The sequence below is a fragment of the Ornithorhynchus anatinus genome, chromosome X1, assembly GCF_004115215.2.
Source record: "Ornithorhynchus anatinus isolate Pmale09 chromosome X1, mOrnAna1.pri.v4, whole genome shotgun sequence".
Taxonomy (NCBI): Eukaryota; Metazoa; Chordata; class Mammalia; order Monotremata; family Ornithorhynchidae; genus Ornithorhynchus; species Ornithorhynchus anatinus.
The window spans coordinates 44,503,566-44,510,234 of record NC_041749.1 but is presented as its reverse complement, the minus strand read 5'-3'; positions in this window follow the sequence as shown (position 1 = coordinate 44,510,234).

Sequence of the window (6,669 nt, the reverse complement as noted above, 5' to 3'; positions counted from 1 at the left end):
AGACTGTAAGCCCGTCAAACGGCAGGGACTGTCTCTATTTGTTGCCGACTTGTTCATTCCAAGCGCTTAGTACAGTGCTCTGCACATAGTAAGCGCTCAATAAATACTATTGAATGAATGAATGAATGAACACGGTCTGAGCCTCACAGATAAAAAGGAGCAGGCAACTGGCTCTCAAATTGTGCTCAGGTCAATTTTTCCTACATTTTTTGAGGACCTCCTGTCCCACCTTACCCCTTCCCCTCCTGCTTCTATCACTGCTGATAATCATTACAATGGTGGGATTTGTTAGGTGCTTATTATGTGCCAAGCACTGTATTAAGTGTTGAGGTAGATACAAGATAATCAGGTTGGACACAATCCCTGTCTCCCATGGTGCACACCACTTGTGTATATTTGCACATATTTACTATTCTATTTATTTAATTAATGATGTATATATATTTATTATTCTATTTATCTATTTTTATGCTAATGATGCCTGTCTACTTGTTTTGTTTTGTTGTCTTTCTCCCCCTTCTACACAGTGAGCCTGTTGTTGGGTAAGGATCATCTCTATCTGTTGCCAAACTGCATTTTCCAAGCACTTAGTAGAGTGCTCTGCACATAGTAAGTGCTCAATAAATACGATTGAATGAATGAGAGAACAGATATTGAATCCCCATTCTATAGATGAGGAAACTGAGGCAGAGAATTTAAGTGACTTGCCCAAAGTCACACAACAGGCAAGTGACTGCCCTGGGATTAGAACCCAGGTCCTCTGATCCTCAGTCCCATACTCTTCTCTCTAGACCAGCAGTTTTTATTTCTGTGCAGTTTGGGCAATCGTCATTCATTGTAAATCTTAATTTGTACACTTTGTGATTTTTTTTCCCCACAGCAGTTTCAATTTTAGATCTACAACTCGGCATTCACCAGGGGTTTTTCCATTTCATTTTATTTATTTGACAAACACAAAGAGGAAATTTTTTACCAACCTCAAGAAATACCCCAACACTTAGAGGCCACAGCTGTGATTCCCGCCTGCAACCAGGCCAAGGGTATCAGGAAGGAACATCGTGAAAACATGCTAGCTTGAGCACACTGGTGGCTGGTTCAGATCATGGGAAAAACTAAAAAATGTAAAGTCTTTTCATCATTTTTCATTATTTCTCAGAATGAACCAGGGGACTTTCAGTGCCATTCACCCTACCCTCGGCCCCTCGGCCCTTATGGCCATATCTGGAATTTATTTACTTATACTAATGTCTGTCTCTCCTTTAAGACTGTAAGCTCCTTGTGGGCAGGGAATGTTTTGTATATTCTCCCAAGTGCTAAATACAGTGCTCAGCACAAAGTAAGCACAGTGATGAAAATTATTATGGTATTTGTTAAGCGCTTACTGTGAGAAGCAGCATGGTGTAGTGGATAGAGTATGGTCCTGGGAGTCAGAAGATCATGGGTTCAAATCCTGACTCTGCCACTTGCCTGCTGTGTGACCTCGGACAAGTCATTTGATTTCTCTGGGCCTCAGTTCCCTCATCTGTGAAATGGGGGTTAAGACTGTGAGCCCCTCATGGGGCAGGGATTATGTCCAACTTGATTTGCTTGAATCCATCCCAGCATGTAGTACAGTGCCTGGCACACAGTAAGAGCTTAACAAATATTATTATTATTATGTGTCAGGGCTGTACTAAGCACTGGGATGGATACAAGCAAATTGGGCTGGATACAGTCCCTGTCCCACAAAGGGCTCAAAGTCCTAAAATAAGTTCTAAAGTTGGCTCCTGATTCCACCACTTGCCTGCTGTGTGATGTTGGGCAAGTTACATAACTTCTCTGTGCCTCGGTTACCTCATCAGCAAAATGAGATTATTATTATTACTACTACTAATAATAATTGTGGTATTCATTAAATACCTGTTATATGCCAAGTTCTGCACTAAACGCTGCTGTAGATACAGGATAATTAGGTCCTACCGGGGGCTTTGTAAGTAAGTAGGAGTAAGAGTAAGTAGGAGGGAGAACAGGTATTGAATCCGCATTTCGCAGATGAGGTAACTGAGGCAAAGAGGAGCTAGGTGACTTGCCCAAGGTCACACAGTAGGTAAGTGGTGGTACCAGAAGCTGGGATTAGAACCCAGGGTCTCTAACTGATTGAGTGCTAACTGTGCAGAGCACTGTACTAAGCACTTATTGTAATAATGGATATCGTTGATTGATTGAGATGAGTTTCAGGTCCTCCAGAATGGAGTCCTTGGTGCTCAAAAGAAAAGGGAAAAAATGTCCTTTCAAAGGAGAAAAGTCTAATTTTCCATCTTCTCCCATCTCCACCTACCTGGACCCAATCTCTTGGGGTTTCCCCAGAAAAATTTGCCTATGTATGAAATCTGGTGGGGATAACCAGCACTAGGAGCAGATGACACAGTTGTGTGGCACTTGCTTTTTCTTTCTTGATCCATCCACAAGATTGAGAAGCAGATAGCCTCGAAGAATGAGCATAGGCCTGTGAGTCAGAGGACCTGAGTTCTAATCCAAGCTGAGTCACTTACCTGCTGTGTGACCTTGGGCAAGTCATTTAACTTTTTTGGTTCTCAGTTCCCTTATCTGAAAAATGGGGATTCAATACCAGTCCTCCCTCCCCGTTTCCCTGTGTGCCCCTTGTGGGACAGGGACTCTGACTGACTGAATTATCATGTATTTGCCCCAGTGCTTGGCACATAGTAAGTGCTTGTCAAATACAGTCATTATCATCCAATCAAACCTGATTCCCTATTCTTGGTATGATTTCTCTGCAGAGAGCACTATGGAATGCAGAGTTCACTGTCCTCTAGACTGTAAGCTAGTTGTGGGCAGGGAATATGTGTACCAATTCTGTTATATTGTACTCTCTCAAACGCTTAGTACAGTGTTCTGTATACTTCATTCACAGTAAGCACTCAATAAATATCAGTGATCGATTGATTGATGACATGGGAAGGCCCTTTCCGCAATTTCCTAATGAAATTATGGGCAGATTCTGGGTTTCTCAGGAACTGCTTTCCTGAGACTTGACGAAAGTCTGACTCTTATCTAAAGGATGAGAGTTTTCCTTTAAAATCTTCTGTGTTTCTTCTAGGGCCTCTGAAGCACTCAATGAGAAAGACCTTTCTGTTGGGTACTAACCAAGCCAGCTCCGTTAGAAATAACTGTCTTCCGTTGGATTCCTGCTGCTCTTCTCCATTTCATCTTTAGGAGAGAGGCTGGAAAGCCTCACGGAGATGTCTGTGCAATTATTATACCCGGGCCCGATACAGTACCTTTTACTGGGCAAAGTAAATTGATTATTATAATGATAATAGTAATTATGGTATTTGTTAAACATTTACTACATGTCAAGGACTGTCCTAAGTGCTAAGTTAATCAGAATGAACATAGCCCTGTCCCACAAGGGGCTCACAGTCTAAGTAGGGAGGAGACCAGATATTGAATCCCCATTATACAGCTGAGGAAACTGAGGCACAGAGATGTCAAGAGATTTGCCTAAGGTCACACAGCAGGCAAGTAGCAGAGCTGGAATTAGAACCAAGGCCCTCTGATTCTCAGTCTTGTGATCTTTCCACTAGGGAATACCACTTATCATCGCCACCACCACCACCACCATCATCATCATCATCATCAATGCTAAAAGATGCTCTTTCCTCTCAATCAAAATAGCTACTACCCTGATCAAAGCACTTATCCTATCCTGGCTTGACTACTGTGTTTATATCCTCTCTGACCTCCCTGCCTTCTGTCTCTCCCCACTCCAGTCCATTCTTCACTCTGCTGCCCTGATAATTTTCTACAAAAACATTCAGTCCAAATCTCTTTGCTCCTCAACAACTTCCAGTGGCTGCCTATACCCGCATCAAACAGAAACTCTTTACCATAGGCTATAAAGCACTCAATCTCCTTGCTCCCTCCTACGTCACCTCACTGATCTACTACAGCCCAGCCTGCACACTTTGCTTCTCTATCATCAGCTTACTTACTGTGCCCCAATCTTGTCTACTCATTCATTCATTCAATTGTATTTATCAAGCACTTATTGTGTGCAGAACATTGTACGAAGTGCTTGCTTGGGAGAGTTTATTATAACAATAAACAGACACATTCCATGCTCACAATGAACTTACAGTGTCGTGGCAGTCTAGATCTCAGTACCAGAGAGCACCATTAGGTGATGATAAGGGTAACATACCATCAGTGATCAGAAAGAAGCCAAGAAAAAAAGCAATCAAGGGTGCTGTCTATTTCACTGCTGGATCCCTTTCCCTCATTCTCCCCCTTGTTTGGAACTCCCTCCCTCTCCGTATATACCAGACCACCACTCTCCTCACCTTTAAAGCATTACTAAGGTCACATCTCCTCCGAGAAGCCTTCCCTGATTTCACCTTCTTTTCCCCAGCTCCCTCTTCCTTCTGCATTGTCTATGCATTTGGATCTGTGACCTTTGGGCATTTGATGTTAACTCCACCCAAAATCCACAGTACTTATGTACATATCTTTAAATCGTATATCATAATTTAATTATTTATATAAATGTCTGTCTCCCATTCGTTCATTCATTCAGTCATATTTAATTTAATACTTACTGTGCGCAGAGCACTGTCCTAAGCACTTGGGAGAGTACAATATAACAATAAACAGACAAATTCCCCGCGTACAATAAACTTACAGTCTAGAGGGGGAAACAGACATTAATATAAATAAATTACAGATATATGCATAAGTGTGTGGGGCTGGAGGTGGAGGATGAATAAATGATAATAATAATTATGGTATTTGTTAAGCACTTACTATGGGCTAAGACAGGGCAAAATGGAAGGGAGTGAGGAAAGAGGAAAGGAGGGCTTAGTCAGGGAAGGCCTCTGGAGGAGATGTGCCTTCAATGAGACTTTGAAGTTGGGGAGAGAAACTGTCTGCCAGAAATGAAGAGGGAGGGCATTCCAAGCCAGAGGCAGGATGTGGGCAAGAGGTTGGTGGCAAGATAGACAAGATTAAGGTACAGTGAGAAGGTTGGCACTAGAGGATCAAATTGTGCAGGCTGCATTGTAGTAGGAGAGTAGTTAGAGGAGGTAAGAGGGAACAAGGTGATTGAGTGCTTTAAAGCCAATGGTGAGGAGTTTTCATCTGATGAGGAGGTGGTGGACAACCACTGGAGTTTCTTGAGGACTGGGGAAACATGACCTGAATGTTTTGTAGAAAAATGATCCATCCAGCAGAATGTATATATTTTCATTACCCTATTTATTTTGTTAATGAAATGTACATCACCTTGATTCTATTTATTTGCTATTGTTTTAATGAGATGTTCATCCCCTTGATTCTGTTTATTGCTATTGTTCTTGTCTGTCTGTCTCCCCCGATTAGACTGTAAGCCCATCAAAGGGTAGAGACTGCCTCTATCTGTTACCGATTTGTACATTCCAAGCGCTTAGTACAGTGCTCTGCACATAGTAAGCGCTCAATAAATACTATTGAATGAAAAAATAAATACTATTGAATGAAGTGTGGACTGGAGTGGGGAGAGATAGGAGGCAGAGAGGTCAGCAAGGAGGCTGATAGAGTAATCAAGGTGGGATAGGATAAGTGATTGGATTGATGTGGTAGTTTCTGGGGTGGAGAGGAAGAGATTTTAGCGAGAGAGAGGTGGAGATTTTAGCCATGTTGTGAAGGTTTAACGGACAGGATTTAGTGATGGATTGAATATGTAGGTTGAATGAAAGTGGAGCCAAGGATAACGCCAAGGTTGAGGGCCTGTGAGACAGGAAGGATGGTGGTGCTGTCTACAGAGAAGGGAAAATCAGGGGAGGATAGGGTTTGTGTGGGAAGAGAAGACATTCTGTTTTAAACAAATGAAGTCTCCCCTCTAGACTGTAAGCTGATTAAGATAATATGTCTGCTAATTTCTGTTGTATTGTGGTGTCCCAAGTGCTTAATACCATGCTCTGTACATAATAAGTGCTCAATCAATACCACTGATTGATTGATTAATCTCTGACCTGTTCCTGACCCAATCACTATTCCTCCTTGCCATCACTGAAAACTCTATCTCTCCAGATGTCACTGTCTCTCCTGCTGCTCTCTCTAGAGGGGTCTTATCTTCACCTCTTTGCCACCCCCTCCCCCCCCCAAGACTCACTGGGAAAGGAGGAGGTGTTAGCTTTCTTCTTGCTCCCCAATATTGTTTTCTCAACATTCCACCTCACCATCCTTCTTTCCCTTCCTTTGAAGTCCATATCCTCCACCAATACCACCCACTTAGAAACTAATCACTGTCACCTACTGTTCCCCAGCCCCTACTTCCAACTTTTTGAATTATTTCAATCCCTTCCTCACATTCCTCCTCCTGGAAACCTTATCCAATCTTAACATCACTGATTCTGTCCTCTCCTGGTTCTCTTATGTCTCTGGCCGTTCATTCTCAGTCTTCGCAGGGTCTTCCTCTGCCTCCAACCCCCTAACTGTGGGAGTCCCTCAAGGGCTCCCATCACCTCAAACTTAACCTGTCCAAAACAGAGCTCTTTATCTTCTCACCCAAATCCTCTCCTTTCCCGGACTTTCCCATTACTGTAGACAGCCCCACCATCCTTCCTATCTCACAAGCCAACAACCTCGGCATTATCCTTGACTCCTCTCTCTCATTCAACCCACATATTCAATCCA